The sequence below is a fragment of the Patella vulgata genome, chromosome 5 (assembly GCF_932274485.2).
Source record: "Patella vulgata chromosome 5, xgPatVulg1.2, whole genome shotgun sequence".
In the NCBI taxonomy this organism is placed as follows: Eukaryota; Metazoa; Mollusca; class Gastropoda; family Patellidae; genus Patella; species Patella vulgata.
This window is the reverse complement of record NC_065883.2, coordinates 47,959,622-47,966,869: the sequence shown is the minus strand read 5'-3', so window position 1 is coordinate 47,966,869 and position 7,248 is coordinate 47,959,622. Positions and strand designations below refer to the sequence as shown.

The following is a 7,248-nucleotide window of genomic DNA, read 5'->3' as shown; positions in this document are numbered from 1 at the left end:
ATAACCTTGATTTCTATCTGACAGAGAGGGATGAAATTTACAGTATAGTTTGATTGCTCGATACTTTTGAAAAAAATATGAAAGTGCGATTAATTAATGTGTCATCTTTTACTTTGGGGTTTTGGCGGGAGACATCAGCCATACTGTTTGCTTGTTTAATATCCCCTATACAATATACGCTCGACCTCATTACCCAAACTGGGGTAGAAAAGTGGGATCTTTGACAATGAGGCAATGAACTTGTACATTCTTTTGCAGCTGCACAAGAGGGAACATCAACGCCGGATTAACCATGGTGGTGGGGAGGGGGGCTGATACCGACCGTGAAGCCCCGCAAGGGGGTCGGGTCAGGGGGTTCTCCCGCTAAGAAATTTTAATTGGAGGCCGAAAACGTGATTTCATGGCATTTCAGGCACTTGTGTCGGAGCCATTTAGAAGTACCTCCCCCAGAAAAATAAAATTCTGCCACAAAATTAGCCACAATCCAAGCGGGTGCTGTGAAATTTCTAGAGTAGGGAGCTGGAACCCATGAGCCCGTTAAATTCGCCACTGTAAATGAGCAGAGCTACATCAAACCTAATTTTGAGTCCCTCAGTGATAAATAACTTGATTCAAAATCGTATTATAGCCCCAACGACGATTTGATGAATGGAGACCGTAACGTTACGACAAAGTCTAACACTGTAAGTACCAAATAGTCATACGAGATATGTGCATCTCATCAAATTCAGCTTATACCATACCCACAATAATGTTACGGAGTCAGTGAGTTCAAGTTAGACAATACGCTGACCTTCCACTGACCATGCTTATAATATAAAATCTGTCAATGACAGCTGATTCATTGTTTAGTTTTTTATATGATATATTTAATATCAATAATATATGTATATGCATGCTTTATTTTACTTTACACGACCTCTAAAAATGCCCCAAATCGTAAAAATACGACTTTTTGGATTTCGATCTCCTTTTTTCGGCTACCCTGGACATTTTCAAAAAATGATACAATGATTTCACACAACAGGCCAGCTATTAGCCTCTCGATTGACAAGAGTTTCATCGCCCTCCATTCATTATAACCAATGTCATCGTGCCCTAAAGAATCAACAAATCAGCTTGCTTATCTCTGCTTACCCTAAGCAAAAAATGCTCATCTTTGAACTCAATCATGACATTGACCTAGTGAACGCCTACACCAAGTTTGAACATTCTAGCTTAATTAGAAGGAGAGTTCTTGTGTTCCAAAGTCCCGGCCCTTCAAATTGCTTCTATTTTTCATTTTCAATTCAAAATGGTGACCATCACGTGACCGAAATCAAAATTCTGATCCGATAGATTTTTAGGCATTCCTTCCAGAATTCCGAAAATATGACGCCCGAGTCTGTAAGTAAAATAGCAAAAAAGCCTTTTTGATTTTTCACGTTTAAAGATGGTGGCACTTCCGGTTCGATCGACAAACTCCATATTTTGTGTACGAATCAGTAATTACTTGTCTAGTATCGAATTTTTTTTTTAGGTCATTCTGACCTATATTTCGACGATTTTTTTGAAAACTTTGATCCTTAATTTCACCAAGGGGAGATAATTTAGAAAATTTCCAAGGACATCATTGAAGTCGCATTGGCAAGATCTACTAACATTCTAAATTTCACGAAAATCGCACAACTATTAAAGAAGTTGTCAAATTGGTAATAACTTCCGGTTCGAAATGACAGCGACGAATTTTCGAAATGCCAAAATCCGAAATTGCAGATTTGAAGTAAATGTTTCAAGATACTCAAAGAAAAAAGAATTAGTAAAATAGGTCAAATAGTCACAAAGTTACAGCATTGTAGGTCAAATGCATTCCTTCGTAAAATTCGGTGATTTCGGATTCGTAAAACGTTTTGAAAATATATTTAATCAACAGCCACCACCCATTTTTGGGGGGATAGGTAAAAGTTTCAGAACGATCCTATGGTTAGATTCTGAGAAATCCGATTTGTGGACAAAACACAAAAAAAAAATAACAATAACTAGATCTGCTAAGCAGATATTAAAGCTTTCATATTCACAGTCACTGTCACATGTCATAGAAATAATATGAACAGAAAAAAAAAAATCATTATAATGAGTAAAAATTTGGTGAAGTTAATTCGATTTTTCACTGGTAAATAATTAAATAGACAAGTGGCATAACTTGACCCGCATCCCATCAGCTATCCTGAAAAATGCTGGAAAAATTAAACAAGTAAATTGTGTTTAGTACTGGGTTAATTAAGACAGGCATATGCCTTTGCTATACAGGATGACATGAGGGAAATTTAACTTGGGAGGTGTAGGCCTGCAGCCAAAATTTCTAGCTAGCTTAGAAACACAACTCCGCTACATGGTCTTCTATAAAAGAAAAACTATACATTTTTGGAAAGCTTGTGATGCCAGGAAGACAAAATCTGGGAGTTCCAAGCAAAATGTTTGCAATTTATTGATTTAGGGCCAGATGAAATTCGTCAAAATTGTCAAATAAATGCTATTTGTGTACTAACAATTCTGAAGTTGACATAAAATTAAATAGTTGGTAAAACACCTCATGCCTTCATCCTTGGCAATGAACAGTTTATTGGACAGATTTTGATGTAAATAAAAATGCTCAAAACACAAATGTCATGGGTGAATAAAGAATTGTGGAAATCCATTAACGGTAAAAAAGAATTATCTCCCTTTCTGTCAAATGCCTGTAATTGATAGACTATCAGGTCTTGTATGAATCATAAGACCAGGTGTGGGCAAACAAGCCCAATAATTATTTTGTTTGTTGGATCTCAAGGGCCTGTTAGGGTTGGTTGTTGGATGTTTGCTCAGAAATTATCGCTTGTATGGAACATGCTAGAGTCGATTTGTAGCATATTCTAGCCAGGGGATATGTTTGACAGTAGTTGAGTGATATGCTTTTGAAATAATGGAGATCAGTAGCACTTTATAAGCATTGAACCACATGATTTTTTTCCACTAAGATAAACATTCTAAACCCACATACATGTTCCCTTTCAATTAGCCACTACAGTATTTTTACAACTGTACATGTAGCTTTGAACTACTATTTCGGATATGATTAATGGTCAAACTACAAACATACATGTAGATATAAGTTAAAAAAAAATAATTGTGTATCTGGGCTGGAATGAAGGGAAAGGTTAGAAAACAGGATGAACAGTTGTGAAATTATTTATTAAAGTGAAACAATCATTGAAAATCAAAATTAAACAGTTACTCTGCACATCAAATGTCATCAAAGTTAATCTTCATTATCATCATCACTGTCACTAAATGTATTAACATCAAATTCGGTCTCTTTAACAGTTTTTTTTTCATTTTCACATTGACTACACATGCACAGGTCTGTACAAGAAAGGGGGGTTGGGATGGCCTAGAGTGCCGCGCTTCGACCTCTAGCTGGTCGGTCAGCTCTGGCTTGTGGCTGTGGCTTTGATCCCAGGTGTGAGCGTATGTGGCATGGAGATAGAGGCGTCTTCTCAACCTCGTGGGTTTTCCTCCGGGCACTCCGGTTTCCTCTCCCTGCTAAAGACCCATACGCGCAAGCGAATTATTGAAATAAAATTGAAACCGTATGTTAGTCCCAAAATGACCTAGTTTGTGTTGAGTGGACGTTAAACCCCATTTCTCTCTCTCTCTCTCTGTACAAGACAACTTTGCTGGACATTTATGATTCTTTCTCTTATGACATCTTCACAGAATATATTGTATGTGGTTTAATATTCGACGGAGGGCTAGTCATCTTTGCTGAAAAATATAAATAAACATATACATGTACACAATTAAAACAAAATTCTGGAGCTTGGTTTACTCTCATTAATTTCGTACAACAGAGGAAAAAGACACTTACACAGGGGTTAACATCTTATTTTCATGCAGAAACCAGCTAATGAAGACAGGAAGGCATTAGCAGTACAAGGAGAGATAGAGAGGAGAATTGCGGTTTAACGTCCACTGGACAAAAACATAGTAATTTCAGGACTCACCCATGGTTCAGTTTTATTTGAATAATACCAGTGGCAAGAAGGCGGAGAATACAAATAAAAAAAACATCACAAATATTTACCTTTCTGATAACTGTCTAAGAAATTCAGTACATGTATATTGCCTATAACATTTTTGGTGATATCTGACCTCAATGGCCACACAATCTTGCCCTCTGATATGCCTTAAAATATCTTCATCCTCTTTCAATTCAGCAGCTTTCATGAGGCAATGAACTTGTACATTCTTTTGCAGCTGCACAAGAGGGAACATCAACGCCGGATTAACCATGGTGGTGGGGAGGGGGGCTGATACCGACCGTGAAGCCCCGCAAGGGGGTCGGGTCAGGGGGTTCTCCCGCTAAGAAATTCTGCCACAAAATTAGCCACAATCCATGCGGGTGCTGTGAAATTTCTAGAGGAGGGAGCTGGAACCCATGAGCCCGTTAAATTCGCCACTGTAAATGAGCAGAGCTACATCAAACCTAATTTTGAGTCCCTCAGTGATAAATAACTTGATTCAAAATCGTATTATAGCCCCAACGACGATTTGATGAATGGAGACCGTAACGTTACGACAAAGTCTAACACTGTAAGTACCAAATAGTCATACGAGATATGTGCATCTCATCAAATTCAGCTTATACCATACCCACAATAATGTTACGGAGTCAGTGAGTTCAAGTTAGACAATACGCTGACCTTCCACTGACCATGCTTATAATATAAAATCTGTCAATGACAGCTGATTCATTGTTTAGTTTTTTATATGATATATTTAATATCAATAAATTATGTATATGCATGCTTTATTTTACTTTACACGACCTCTAAAAATGCCCCAAATCGTAAAAATACGACTTTTTGGATTTCGATCTCCTTTTTTCGGCTACCCCGGACATTTTCAAAAAATGATACAATGATTTCACACAACAGGCCAGCTATTAGCCTCTCGATTGACAAGAGTTTCATCGCCCTCCATTCATTATAACCAATGTCATCGTGCCCTAAAGAATCAACAAATCAGCTTGCTTATCTCTGCTTACCCTAGGCAAAAAATGCTCATCTTTGAACTCAATCATGACATTGACCTAGTGAACGCCTACACCAAGTTTGAACATTCTAGCTTAATTAGAAGGAGAGTTCTTGTGTTCCAAAGTCCCGGCCCTTCAAATTGCTTCTATTTTTCATTTTCAATTCAAAGTGGTGACCATCACGTGACCGAAATCAAAATTCTGATCCGATAGATTTTTAGGCATTCCTTCCAGGATTCCGAAAATATGACGCCCAAGTCTGTAAGTAAAATAGCAAAAAAGCCTTTTTGATTTTTCACGTTTAAAGATGGTGGCACTTCCGGTTCGATCGACAAACTCCATATTTTGTGTACGAATCAGTAATTACTTGTCTAGTATCGAATATTTTTTTTAGGTCATTCTGACCTATATTTCGACGATTTTTTTGAAAACTTTGGTCCTTAATTTCACCAAGGGGAGATAATTTAGAAAATTTCCAAGGACATCATTGAAGTCGCATTGGCAAGATCTACTAACATTCTAAATTTCACGAAAATCGCACAACTATTAAAGAAGTTGTCAAATTGGTAATAACTTCCGGTTCAAAATGACAGCGACGAATTTTCGAAATGCCAAAATCCGAAATTGCAGATTTGAAGTAAATGTTTCAAGATACTCAAAGAAAAAAGAATTAGTAAAATAGGTCAAATAGTCACAAAGTTACAGCATTGTAGGTCAAATGCATTCCTTCGTAAAATTCGGTGATTTCGGATTCGTAAAACGTTTTGAAAATATATTTAATCAACAGCCACCACCCATTTTTGGGGGGATAGGTAAAAGTTTCAGAACGATCCTATGGTTAGATTCTGAGAAATCCGATTTGTGGACAAAACACAAAAAAAAAATAACAATAATAATCTTAACAGAAACAATAAGCTTTCATATGTAATATGAAAGCTTAATAATCTTAACAGAAACAATAAGCTTTCATATGCAAAGGGGGTTATTAGAATCTATTGAAACAATAAGTATAAATGTCATCAGGTATCTGAAAAATTACATTTACCTTATGAACAAAATGGGAAAAATACAAAACAAAAATTGTCGACTCGTGGCTACCATCCAAGGCATATTTAGAAAACCGTATATTATATTCAGAGTACGCAGGACAGGAATTACTTGTGCTTCAATGTAAACCGGCCCGTTTCTTGCCTTTAGTTTTAGCGTTAGGTGTGATTTTCAAAGGATTCAATCGGAAATCGCTGAAAATCAATTGGCTTCTTACCTTAAACACTGTATAAATTTAAAGTCAATCGGATATTGAATTTAGCCTCTAGAGCGCCCACCAGATTTTTTTAAGTGATCAAGGGCAATAACTCTGAAGGTAATTATCGGAAATGGCAGTAAATATCAGATATCGCTGAAAATCAATACTGTAGGCATCTTCGTGTCATGACCTTAAACTCTGCGCATAAATTTAAAGTCAATCGGATATTAACTTTGGCCTCAAGAGCGTCCACAAGATATTTTGAAGTGATCAGGGGCCACATCTCTGGCAGTAAATATCAGATATCGCAGAAAATCAATCGCCTACTTCGTCTCATGACCTTAACCACTGTGTATAAATTTAAAGTCAATCGGACATTAACTTTGGCCTCTAGAGCATCCACAAGATTTTTTTTAAGTGATGAAGGGCCATAACTCTGACAGTAATTATCGGAAATCGCTGAAAATCAATTGGCTTCTTCATCTCATGACCTTAAACACTGTGTATAAATTTAAAGTCAATCGGATATTGAATTTAACCTCTAGAACGTGCACAAGATTTTTTGAAGTGGTCAAGGACCATAATTCTGACAGTAATTATCGGAAATCGCTGAAAATCAATAGGCTTCTTCGTCTCATGACCTTAAACACTGTGTATAAATTTAAAGTAATCGGATATTAACTTTAGCCGTCCGGACGGCGGCGACGACAATATACGACCACATTTCAATGTGGGCGTATAAAAATTAACCGATGGCATATAATATTTAATGTATGATAATGTCAAAATAGTCGATTTCGGTTTTTGGTGTTGCATTCATTTTAAAAAAAATGTCTTTTACGGATAATGTATATAGTACTAATAGCAATCACTTACGGAAGAGGCGATAAGATCCCTTTGCATTTGGAATTTCAAAATTAATTAAAACCAAATTTAAATTCCGAAAATC

At 36.7% G+C, this 7,248-nt stretch overlaps 1 long non-coding RNA gene across 1 annotated transcript; it reads right to left on the bottom strand.

Moving 5' to 3' along the window:
* Positions 1–3,191: 3,191 nt before the first annotated feature.
* On the bottom strand, positions 3,192–4,253 carry LOC130012951 (uncharacterized). The gene is made up of 2 exons (XR_008788181.1): positions 4,103–4,253; positions 3,192–3,783 (listed from the first exon to the last, which is right to left on the bottom strand). It is a non-coding gene; the product is annotated as an uncharacterized LOC130012951 (long non-coding RNA).
* Between the last annotated feature and the right edge of the window lie 2,995 nt (positions 4,254–7,248).